General features: G+C 34.4%; 1 protein-coding gene across 4 annotated transcripts in view; it reads right to left on the bottom strand.

Annotated features, from left to right (window-relative positions):
- Positions 1 to 13903, bottom strand: part of FRMD6 (FERM domain containing 6) — a 231859-nt gene that overhangs the window by 52169 nt on the left and 165787 nt on the right. The window lies entirely within an intron of this gene.

Here is a 13903-nt window from a genome sequence, read left to right as displayed (position 1 = left end):
TCATTAGCCAATCTACTCTAAGAAGACTGAAATGATTTGTGCTATTCTGCAGAAACACAAATCCAAAACTGTTAAGGCAGCTGTCGGGAACATCACTGAGAACCAAGGCTGTATACCTTAGGTTTTCCCCAAGGTAATCTTCAATCAGAAGTTGGCTCTCTCCTACCCATCATCCAGTGTTAAATTCCCTTAGCTTACTTTTAGAAGATTACCACCATAAATTTGCCAGCTCCATTAAGTGTGAAATCTCATTTTCAATAGTATTTACCTATATAGTCTATTTCCCATACACCAATTCACAGGCCTTGTTTCTAGACTCTTCTCAACCAGGGTTTTGAAATAAGAATAAAACAAAGTCAAATCAATTATTATCGGTGTATTTCAAAGAGAGTAGAAGCAAAGTCATTTATCAGTGAACCTCAGAGCTCCCTGGTGTGTAAAGTCTACAGAGTCCAATAGTAAGTCACTGAATTGCCCAGTCAAGTCACCTCCATTTGACTTACCTGTTCATTAGTTTTTCTGGTTCTGTGATGTGCATCCCCCCTACACAAAGCCAAAGGACAACATTCCTTCTTATAGTAATCATCCTCTAATGCTTTGAGAGGAGACTTAAAAGTCTGTTTTTTAAAGGGTGTGGAGGAAGGAAATCAGAATTACACTTTACCCTACGATGACAGGGTTAATCCTCCATGAAAAATGGAACCACAACTCAACCTTGAAGTTAAAACCAATCGAACAAACAAAAAACAGAAACCAAACTATCTCTGTTTAGCACTGCTTTTTTTTTTTTTTTTTTTTAATATGGCTCTAATCATCCTGGAAAGGGAACAAGTCCTGAGGCCCATCTATAGACTTTTATCCTGAAAAACGAGATGAGCAGCCTATTCCAAGGTCAGCCATTCCTCAGGCATGACCACTGCCCAACACCAATGGTGCGTCACTGTCACCTTACTCCCTTAATTATATTCAAGAAAATGTTATATATTGCCTACAGATGCCTTGGAATCATATCATCTCAGATCCAGAAGCAAAACTACTCAAGGGTTCAAAAAGTACTCATTAAGAGAGGAGTGCATATTTTCCTTCATGACCTTCACATTTGGAAAAGTGAATTAAGAAAATATATTGTTGGTACTAATCATGGGCTTTCTAGGGAAACCCGGATGAAAATTCTTGTTCAGATAAGATTTGGATAGTTGTAAGATATCTACTGGTAACCTTTGATTTAGTTCTTGATAATGAAGAGACAAATCCTGAAATTCCCTCTAAAGAGTCTTCCAAATACATCTTCCAATTGCATTAATCTGTCTAGAATTTGGAAATTACTTGCTCTAAGAGTAGAAGAGATGACAGTTTATGAAAAATCTATAGCTAATATTACACTCAATAGTGAAAGACTGAATGGTTTTACCCTAAGATGGGAATCAAGCATGTCTGCGCTTACTACTTGTATTCAAAGTTGGAAGGCTTACTAATTTTCAGACTTACTATAAAAAATACATATATTAATCAAAGTAGCATTATACTGGCCTAAAGAGATATCGGTCAGTGGAACAGAGAGTCCAGAAATAGAGGCATACCTAAAAAGTCATTTGATTTTTGATAAAAGTGCTAATGTATTTTTAGTGAGGGAATAAGCTTTTAACAAATGGTGCTGGAACAATTAGATATTCATATGGAAAAGAAATGACCTCAGCCCAAATACAAAGAAAAATCAACTTGAAATGAATTATAGATCCAAATATAAAAGCTAAAACTGTAAAACTTATAGAAAACTTGCAGGATATCTTTCTGATCAAAAAAAATTTTTAAAGGATAAATTGGGCTTCTTTACAATAAAAAATTCTGTTCTTTGAGGGACAGAGATCGAGTTCAGGGATCGAGTCCCACACAGGCTCCCTGCAGGGAGTCTGCTTCTCCCTCTGCCGATGTCTCTGCCTTTTCTCTGTGTCTCTTGTAAATAAATAAATAAATAAATAAATATCTTAGAAAAAAAAAATTATGCTCTTTGAAAGTCACTTTAAAAATGGCATTGCAATCCCCAGACTGGAAAAAAAAATTTTTTTTGTTTTTTGTTTGTTTGTTTTTATTTTTTATTGGTGTTCAATTTACCAACATACAGAATAACCCCAGTGCCTGTCAAATTTAAACAGTCACTTCACTGAAAAAGGTATGCAAATGGCAAGTAAGCATTTGAAATGATGCTCAATATTATTAGTCATTAGGAAAATGCAATTAAAAACTACAGTAATATACCACAATGCATACCCTTAGAATGTTTAAAATTGAAAAGACTGGGACGCCTGGGTGGCTCAGCGGTTGAGTGTCTGCCTTCGGCCCAGGGCGTAACCTGGAGTCCTGGGATCGAGTCCCACATCAGGCTCCCTGCATGGAGCCTGCTTCTCTCTCTGCCTGTGTCTCTGTCTCTGTCTCTGTCTCTGTCTCTCTTCTCTCTCTCTGTGTGTGTCTCTCATGAATAAATAAAATCTTAAATAAAAATAAAAAATAAAATTGAAAATACTTAATACCAAGACTTGGTGGGAATTAGGAGCAATGAGAACTCTCAGACACTACTGGTGAGAATGTTAAATGATATAACTACTTCAGAAAACAACTGAAACAGCAGCTTCTTATAAGGTCAAACATTCATTCATCATAGAACTCAGATATCTCATTCTTGGATATTTGCCCAAGATAAATGAAAAGATACATCCACCAAAGAGTTATACTTTAAAATCCTTATCAAAATACCAATAACATTTTTCATAGAACTAGAACAGATAATACTAAATGGAACCACAAAAGACTCCAAATAGAGCAAGCTGTAGCAATCAAAACAGGATGGTACTGGAACAAAATCAGGTACACAGATCAATGTAACAGAATAGAGTACAGAAATAAACACATGCTTATATGATCTATTAATCTATGACAACAGAGGCAAGAACATACAGTGAGAAAAAAGTCCCTTCAGTATACAGTGCTGAGAAAACTAGACAGCTACATGCAAGAGAATGAAACTGTGCCACTTTTTTACACTATACGTAACAGGATTAAGGGCCTACATGTGAAGCCTGAAACTCTAAAACTCTTGAAAGAAACTACAGACAATAATTTCTTTGACATCAGCTTTAACAAATTTTTTCTAGATATGTGTCTTAAGGCAAGGGAAACAAAAGCAAAATTAAACTATTGGGATGACACAGTGGAGGAAATAGGCAACAAAATAAAAGGTCAACCTAATGAATGGGAGATGATATCTGCAAATGATATATCTGAAGATTTTTATCCAAAATATATAAAGAGCTCATTCAACTCAACACCAAAAACAAAAAACAAAAAAAAAAAAAAAACCCAAATAATCCAATAAAGAAAGGATAGAAGACATGAACAGATATTTTTCCAAAGAAGACATTCAGATGGCCAACAGACACATGAAAAGATGCTCAATGTCACTAATCAGGGGGAATGCATACCAAACTACAATCAAGTTATTACTTTACATCAGTCAGAATGACTAGATTCAAAAGGCAAGAAATGAAAAATAAATAAATTAATTAAAAAAAAAAAACAAGAAATAAGTATTGGTAAGGATATATAGAGAAAAAGGAACCTTCATGCACTGTTGGTGGGAATACAAGCTGATATAGCCACTGTGGAAAACAGTATGAAGTTTTCTTAAAACATTAAAAATAGAATCCTATTAAAAATAGAATTCTATTAAAAATTCTATTAAAATTATATTAAAAATAGAATTACCATATGACCCAGTAATTCCACTATTGGGTATTTACCCAAAGAAAACAAAAGCACTAATTCAAAATGATATAATATGCATCCCTATGTTTGTTGTAGCATTATTTACAATAGTCAAGATATGGAATGAATCCAAGCATCCATCGATAAACAGATGGATAGAGAAGGTGTCATATATATGCACAATGGAGTATTACTCAGCCATAAAAAAAGAATGAAATCTTGCCATCTGCAAAAATATAGATGGACATAAGGGGTATAATGCTAAATGAAACTAGTTAGATTGAGGAAGACAAATACTGAATGATTTCACTCATACAGAATTTTACTCATATGGAACTTAAGAAGCAAAACAAAGGAACAAATAAAAGAGAAACAAAAACCAGACTTTTAAATATGGAGAACAAAGTGGTGGTTGCCAGAAAGGAGGCTGGTGAGAAGACGGGTGAAATACATAAAGGAGATTAAGAGTATACTTATCTTGATGAGCACTGAGAAATGTATAGAATTGTTGTATCATTTATTGCACATCCGAAACCAATATAACATTGTATGTTAACTACACTTGAAAATTTTAAAAATATAAATGCATTGATTGGTGCCTCAAATTAAAAAAAAATTACACTTGAATGTTCATAGTAACTTTATTCATAAATAAGTTCCATTTAAAACTGGAAACAATCCAAATATCCATTAATACCAGGTGAATGAATAAACAAATTGTGACAACTGAATACTATCCAATAATAAAGAACTATCAATACATGCACAAAAAAACAAGTCAGATGATTCAATTTACATTGAAATTCTACAAAAGGCAAAACTAGAGATCAGCAGTTGTCCTGAATAATAGAGGTGAGGGAGGAAGAAGGAAAAGAAGGAAGTGGTGGAAGAGAAGACCACTAAAAGGGGTATAGAAAAGTTTGGGCATGACAAAAATGCTCTATATCTTGATCGTGACACTGGTTATGATTATACATATTTCTCAAAAGTTACTAAATTATCTACTTTAGAACTTCATTTTTATTATATGTAGTTTATATAATAAAAGTTTTTTTAAAAAAAAATCTAACAAATCTACATGTTCATTAAACTGCCATATATGTTAAGTAATACCATATTACCTCAAATCCCTTGCTTCATGACACAGAGTATAAACAAAAGTGATACAGTGCAATATTAGTCAAACTAGCTAAACCTATGGCTTCAGAAAGTTTGAACTGATACCTTAAAAACTAAAATGCAGGATTTATGGTGATTTGGAAAAAGACTCTAATTTTAAACAATACTAAGTGAAAACAAAGGTTGGCCTTTTATGTCTACCAATGGTATCACGTTGTAAGAATTCTGGAGAGATAAAATTTCTTGTTAAACAAAAATTGTGCAGCAGACTTTTAAACAGGTAGCATTTCACTTGTCACGTGGTATAAAGGTTCATTGCCTGTCTGCCCTCATCAACCAGGCTCTAACTTCCAGAGGATGGGTCCATGCCTTATTCATCACTGAATTTCCAGCAAAATGCTTGGCATATAAATGATAGCTGAATGAAAGAAAGAATTGCAGATGTTCTCATGCTAAATTTGTATTCATTTGCAAAGCCCACACGTTAGTAAAAGTTCCTACAGAAATGCCTGTGGTATGTTTCCACAAAATACTAGCACTTAAAGATTAACATTCTAAAAAGAAATCAAGCAAATGTATTTAATGTTTTACCTTTAAATGTATAATATGCAATCATTTCAAAACACCTTTATTCTAATTTTCCTTTACTAACCAATCCAAAAACTTACTAGAAATTTTTTTTCAAGGTAACAGAAGCTCTGAACAAATGATTAATAGTGTGAAATTTTATGCATATCTTGCTGTCTTCTAATAAAATCCAATAATTGGGAATTTTGTGCCAAGTTAAATGCATTATCACAGGAAGTACAGTATGTTTGAAGACTACCCTATCTAGTCCAGACTGAAACAAAAATTCTCTATGGCAAAATCAATATAAACTAATTAAGGAACATAAGTTGATTTAGTATCTGGCAGAAACTAAAATTGACTTAAAAAGGTACTAAAAAAAAGGAAATCAAAATGTCATACCTCATTTTGCAAATACTCTAGAAATGTTTTATCAACAGAATACCTGTGACTGGTAACAAGAGAAAAGCAAACGCCTCAGGGTTAGCAGAAGAGTATCATGTTCTGGTTTTGTCACAAACGGTATCATGTAAAGTTGTCAAGTCACTCAAATTATCTAACCTCCTCATCTATAAAATAGAGGGATACTACTCTGAAGATCAAATATAGTAACCAAAGTAAAAATTCCTTTTCAAACTGCAAAATGTCATATAGATATAAAATACTCTGATGCCAGAATATCTAGTTTAAGGAAATACATGCTCACCTTCAATTTTTAAGAAAGAGATAATATCTATGAATCATGGTTCTTAATCTGATGGATACTCTGCATCCTTGCCTGAGCAGTGTATGCCCATGCAGAGGTGTACAACATTTGCGCTTCATTTTAGAGTGTCGGAGTCTCCCTTTCATGACCTGCAGTCCAGGGTAAACACTATAACAATTTCTACACAACTTCTTTCTCCTGACAGGAGTAGTAAATTTATTGTCCCAATAACAATATAAGACCCTGAGGTGTGTCTGTACAGGATATCATGTTTACAAAGCACTTTCAAATATACTACTTCATCTTAGTAGTATCTTCCGTTACCTAACAATACTTTAAGATCTGTGACCTCTCTCAAATATCAGATATAATTCAACTTCTGAACAGTGATCCTTTATAATACCAAACTCTAATGATAAAATTCTTAACATACATATAGCTATACTTCTATCTGTATTTATCTAGAAAAATCTCAGTAGTTAAGATGCATATACCATTCTGAAGACCTATTATTTTATTTTACATTTTAGCGTCTCAGAGAATTGAAAGAACACAATTTGGAATTATTCTTACAATTACATAATTATTCCCATAATCAACCATTTAAAAATATAGACATATTATTTTAAAAAATTATCATAGAAAGGTAATCAGTAACATCTTGATTTGTTTCTTTGAGGAAAATGTTCTATTTTATAGCTACATTCTATTGGTAATCTTCAAAATTCAATCTTTACTGTTTCTGAAAACTTAAAATTTATATTTTTCACACACACAAAATTTATATTTTTCAATGCCACATTAAATCTAAATACATATTACTGTTATGAAAGTTATGTTTTATTCATATGTCAGACTCAGAAACATGTAACATGGATTTTTATAAACACAGCTTTCAGTTTGTTTTATGGGTCAACCGCTCCTGGCCTGGGGAAAGTTTAAATTCAAAAAGATATTTACAAAATAAATTCCATTATCATCTCACTCCTAGGCCACTGGGCCAAGCACAAAAGTCAAATCTAAGGCCCATGTCATTTTAAGACTACTGCCTCATGGAAAACTTGATCACCAGAACAAGAGTAGACAACACCACTTCAAACCAAGAAGAAAAAGCTGTATGAGTGGTTTGGGCGTTTCCAATGGATTAAGCTTGTCTCTCAGTCAGCCCCGGGAAGCACAGAAACGCTATGCATATTGTATACTGTCCTACGAGAAAACTCATGGCACGAGGAAACAAAAAAATCCTACAACAGCCAGGGAAGAAACACCAAACTAAGGTATTTCAAAAGAGACCTTGTCTTCTTGCATTGAGAAATCGGAGATAATTTCTATTACTGCAGTCTATTGCTAATTTTTAAAACCCAATCTTTACTTATGGTCTTTGAAGGTTTATGGAACAAAATTTGTATTTTTCACACCCTTTTGAATATTGAGCCTTAAAATACATATTTCCAATACCAACATGAGATCTGAATACATATCACTGTCATACAATTTATACATACATATCATTACATGTCAGAGTTTGGAGCTAAACATAAACACAATTCTGTTATTTTTTTTAAAGATTTTATTTATTTATTCATGAGAGACAGAGAGAGAGTGTGTTAATTATTTTTAATGGGTCAAATGCTTCCCTAACTTCCTGAAGGTTTAAATCTAGATGACAGTTCTCTCACGTTATACATTTAAAAAGCCATAATACTGTTGGGTTTACATCAAGAGCCAACAATTAACTAGGAGCTACGTAAGAATTCAAAAGAACAGAAACATGGCATCTCGTGTCCTCAAAACATCTTACTGCCTACCTGGAAAGACATGACAACGTCCTTAGCACAGACAATAACATCATAGAAAAGAAAAAGATACACAAACACGAGTCACCACCACAATATGTCTGGTCAGGATTTAAGCACTAGAAAATGTAATTCAACTGACCACTAAGCAGCCTACCAAGCCCCCAAACAATATTTCATAGCCTTTCCCATCCCCTTGGCAATTGAATATTTCAGTCTCAACTGAAAATAGTTTATACATTAAAATGCATTAACTTAGATCCTATATTTAATACTGCTTACTAATTTCCTGCAAACTTATTAGTCAGATACAAGTCTAGTTCAAGAATACATAAGCCAACCAATCATTAAAGGAAACTTCATGTTATAAGTTAGATAACTTTCATTAGCTTTCCCTGCTAGTTTTTACTCTGCAAGTAAAATTCATAAAAATTTCTCTTTACATTTCTATAGGCACCAGTAAAAGCAAATATTTAGTAAATTGCAAATTATCAGTTAAACATCCTCTTCATAACTTAAAATTAATTTGTGCTCAGTTAATGCACATTTAGGGTTGAAAAGATTGATCTGGAATTTATTTTAAATTCTACATATGACACTTGACATTTCTTAAAAAACTATTCCCTGATCTGATTTCCTTAAATTCCCTTAAGCTCACATCTGAAAAGCCTGGGTTTATTTGAACTAAAACTTCCTAAATATGTTAATTTTTCCAAATCTCCTTCTATAATTACTAGTAACATGAGTTTCTCAACAGAAATTTCAGAAATGGCACCACTGCAGCTGACCTTTGTTTCAGTGTGACACTAAACTATGCAAAAAATTAACTTTACCACTATATTTAGATGGGTTTAGTTAAGTATAGAATTCTATTTTCTTTGGGAAAAAATGTCTAAAGCATTTCTGATTGCCGTGATAAAATACATACACCATACAAAATTCCACTCTATTTTTTGGCTCACATATGCCACTAACTTTACTGCTGAGGTTTTTCATAACACCATACTACACCACTCCAAGATCAGCTGATAAACTATTAATATTTTTAGTCATAGGCTTGGAAACAGAAAATAAAGGTACTAACCACTAGTTACTCTTAAGGGAAGAAATCAGCTTATTTTTTATATTTTTGGAAGCCATAAGAAAAGTCCTTATTTCAAACATCTTTAAAATAATTATGGTTTCATAAAATTAAAGTTGGTTTCCAAGTTAGCTATATCTGAAATATCTAGTCCATTTTCCCATTTGTCTTCATTTACTTATTCAAATGGAGTTCAACTCAGGTACCAAACAAACTCTAAAGTTATAAATTATACTTCTTTTTTTATCATTAATGCAATGACTGCAGCAAATGGTTAAGTTCTTTAGAATAGTTTTTTTTTAACTCTTATTTTGTTACAGAAATTACCTCCTAATTTACTTGTTTCTAAGGTTAAATTTTTACATTCAAAATATTTTGCAAATTGATGGAATTATGAGAAAGTCAGGGAGTTTAGAATTCAGCTGTGTTATACTCCCCATGAAAGCCCCACCCTCAGACCCAAGTGCTCTGTTATAAGGTCTCAAAACACCCCCTGCTTTTTGGTAATACTTACCAGAATTGAACAATTGTATACTCTGTTATTTAGTATCTGTCTTTCCAGCTAACAGGTTAAAGAGGACTACATAAAGTAGGATGTACTAAGCTCCCATAAAGTAATAGACGTTATGCACCAAAATAGAAGCAGAAGAGCAAGTACGGCCCAGACTACGTATTAGTCTGATAATGGAGATAATAGAAGATAGTGAAGAGAACAATTTGGTTAGACTTACTTAAGGATTGTGAGAGGACACTGGAAAATAATCCAAATAACTATAATACAAGGACAGTAAATTCATGTGCCTACAGGGGCAAGCAAGAAAGGAATAAAGCCTGCAGAATGAAAATGCCAACAGCCCACTTGTTCTCAATGTCAGGGGCAAGAGGATCTCTTCTAGGGACTTTGGTGGACTGCAGAGTACAAACCCCAAATAAAAGGGAAGCTGTTGTGTTGCTCAAAAAAATATATATATATTTCCACACCTTCTGGTTTTTCAAAAGAAGTTGCAGAATTCAATTTTCTTTTTATTAAAAATTTTCAACTTTTAAATGTTGGCAAATAAATGTTTTGATACTACGTTAGAAACCAAAACATGTCTGCAGCCAGTCTTCCTTCCCACAGGTTTGCAGCTCTGGTTTGGCATGTTGAATTCCATGCTTAAGAGATCTGGTCTTCATCCTGTAGTCACTGACTTATGAGACTTCACATTTATTTCAAAATTTGCTTAGTTTTATACTTCTGTACACTCCAGTATTTATCACGTAAAACACCTAGGGCTGCCAAATTATTTCACATTGGCCTTGTGTCAGAATTTCTGTTACAAGCCAATTACGCTCATTTAACTAACTGTGGAGTGAAGTTTCAGCTGAAAAAACATTCAAAATGATACTAATAAAGCACTGTTGACAGAGCAGTACCTAAGAGAATGATGACATTATGTGTATATCACAATCCACTAGAAACATATAGTCCCCTGGAGTTCCACTTCTCAAAAAACATGCGCCATAATCCCCTACAAAGGAAAAGCTCTTGTTCCTTCTAGCATTTGCCCATAATTAGCAACTTTCTAAAGCCTATTACTATATCTTTCTTTTATTACCAAACAACACTCAAACATATGTAACCAAATTTTAATTCTTCCATTCGCTGTAAGCTTTTAACTACCCAAAAACAATATTTAAGCATTAAAGGCCTATGTGTTAACATTTTAATAAGCTTAGGGAAAGAAAAGATAATTAGTATCAGAGACTTGTTGATTCATTTTGATGATAGTATTACAGAAAGTTAGTATTATAATTCAAAGGTAATTCCCAGAAGGGAAAATTCTTGGTGCATAATTATGATATACAATACAGAACTATGAAAATTGCCTAATCACATGCTTTGAAATCATATTCACAATGGAAGTTATCAACAAGGTGTAAAAGAAATATTACACAAGCAATGTTTCTATTAATTTTCTCTGGCTCTTGAGATCCCCTAACCTGAGCCATCCATTTTGTGAATGAAGGCTTCCAGGTTCCTGGGGCACTAGGATGTGTGGCTCCTCAGTTGAAACCTATCACCATTGCTGAAAAAGAAACCAACCCAATGCACAGGTCTCCCTGGGGTTCTGTTGTATCCTTTTCATATAAAGGATCAATGGGTTGAAGTAAAGAACATGTCTTTATATTAGAAACACAACAAAACAAAGTCTCAACACAAAGTGACAGTGTTTCCAGGGTATGGTTTTTATCAAAGGGATGTAATATAGAGTAAAGGAACCGCATTAGAACAGGTTTTCTACTTAAACTAACTAACTAACTAACTACACTCTACACACTAGGAGATTTACACTAGGAGTTTCAGAAGGAAACTCAGAGGCTCCCCTCATCCCTGTCAAAGCCTGCTGAAAATTTTCAAGGCCTCTAGTATTCTGAAGCCCCACCCCACAGTCTATCAGACATATTAAAGTGTACTCATATTCAATATTGGATATTTATAATATAAGAAACTGAAAATAAGAATTTTCTTTCAAAAGCGTTTTATTCCCCCTTGAGCCCACTCTGATCAGGTTTCATCCCCACCCCTCCACTGACACAGCTCTTGTCAAGATCACCAATGACTTTCCTTGCTAAATCCAACAAGCAACTCGGTCCCCACTCCCACTTGATCTCTCAGCAACCTCTGACACCACTGATTTACTCTCTCTTCCCTCAGACACTGTCTTTACTTGACTTCAAGGATATTCTTCCAATTTCCCCCTATTACTGTGGCTGCTCCTTCTCTGTTTCCTTCACTGGTTCCTTCTTACCAATTCAGTCTCTACAGGCTGAAACATCTCAGGCTTAGCCCAAGTACCTAATCACAGTTCATTCTTCCCATCTTATGGGTCAACAGAAATAACAGTATCTTCTAGTAATAACATTTACTCAAGGAATGGAGACATTTAACTAGGTCTATCATGTTGGAAACACGTGCATATTTCCTATGTCGTAAGATAATTTCTTAGGACATTTTTTTCTCTCCTTCAACAAACTGTAAATACTAGTATGACCCAAGGCTTGGTTCATGGATTGCTTTCTCTGTCTACACACATTCCTCAAAAAATCCCATCCAAATTCCGTTGGCACCTTCCAAATGTGAATCTCCAGCCTGGATGTCTTAAACTCCAGATTCCTATATACAACAACCTACTCAACTTCTCCACTTGGAACTCGAACATCACATGTTAAAAACAGCTCCTAGTTATCTTTCCCAAAGCAATTCCTCCAGCAAATCCCCATCTTGGTTCATGGCAACTCCATAATTATGCAAAAAGCCTTGATGTTATCCTTACTCTGATCTCTCTCATACTCCTCTAACAGTTGGCCAGGAAATCTTAGTGGTTTGATCTACAAAATAAACACCTAGTCATTTCTCACCACCTCCTCCACTGCTATTGACATTTCTCCCAAAGCTGCTCCCTTGTATCCCTGCTTCTACTCTTGACCACCTTGCTCCATTTTTCTAGCTCAACATAGCAGCCAGTGATTCTATTAAAATGCAAATCAAATCCTCTTACTCTTCTGCTCAAAGCTCTCTAGTGATTGCCCATTTCACTCAGTGTAAATGCCTAAATTCTTAAAATGGTCCACCAGTCAGAACTTACCTGACATGCCACCTAAACCTCTTTGACCTCCTGTACAACTACTTTGTGACCTTCTCATCATTCCTGAAACACACCAGGCACATTTCTGCCTGGGACCCTTGCTAGTCTCTGCTGGAACACTCTTCCCCTCAAGTATCTCTGTATAGCCAACTTCTTCCCTAGAGTCATCTCAGTGAGTCCTACCAATACCATACTACTTCAAGTGCCAAAGTCTCCACTACCTTCCTCCAGCACTACCAATGTCCCTTACCCTGTTCTATTTTTCTTTTTCCAATCACAGTACTTTCTAAAATACATATAAAATTTGCTTTGTTGTACTTATTGTTTACCTTCTAATAGGATATAAGCTCCATGAAGGCAGGGCTTTTGTCTTATTTTGTTCACTGACATATCTCTAGGGCCTAGAACTGTGCCTGGCACACAGTAAACATACATTATAATTAAGTGAATGAAGTTAAATAAACATTTAATAATTTCAATTTCGATGTTTTCTTTTAATATGAGTCTTTTACTAGATCCTAACTTTTTGTTAGAAAAAAGCTCCTTTGTGCTTGAAGAATAGAAAGATCCCAGCCTGACTTCATGGCCTAACACAAATCCAGCAGCCCCAAGGAAACAAGGGACATTCTACCTTTAGCCATTAGTAATTCTGTACTCTAAAACTAGGACTCCATTTAGCACTTATCTGGAAACATATAATTCCTTTCTACACACATGTATTCTGTTCCCTCACCTAGACAAGAAGCACTTTGGCAGGGCATGTACAAAGTATCCAACATGGTGCTGGATACTTCATGGAGATGTAAAACCTATTTTTTGATGGACTTCGTAAACTTAATGCTTTAAAAAGTGTTCACTAAGTTAAAGACATTACACAATGCATAACAGGACATGGTGTTATGCAAGGTAGGTCCTGCTTTAATGAACACGGCAAAATGATACATCATGACTATTCTGGAAGATCCTGTGTCGATTTTGACTGGGCTTATAATTATGCTGTTTAGATGTAAATGTGTCTTTCTAATGTGCTTAACTTTGTTTTTCTTAAACGCTCCTTTTGAAATTTTCAGACTATTAATTTCCATTGAATGAGTAGTTTAAAATCTTAAGCTTTGGGACTCATGAGAGAAAATTATAAAGGGGTCTGACCCACATTATATAAACTATGCCAATGGTGGGGGGAAGTGGGGATGAGAAAAATAAACAATTGCTTTATACCAATAATCGTGGTTTTCTTTAAAAGTAC

This window comes from Canis aureus, chromosome 9 (genome assembly GCF_053574225.1).
Source record: "Canis aureus isolate CA01 chromosome 9, VMU_Caureus_v.1.0, whole genome shotgun sequence".
Classification (NCBI taxonomy): Eukaryota; Metazoa; Chordata; class Mammalia; order Carnivora; family Canidae; genus Canis; species Canis aureus.
Note: the sequence above shows the minus strand (reverse complement) of the source record. Positions and strands in the feature narration are given on the sequence as shown.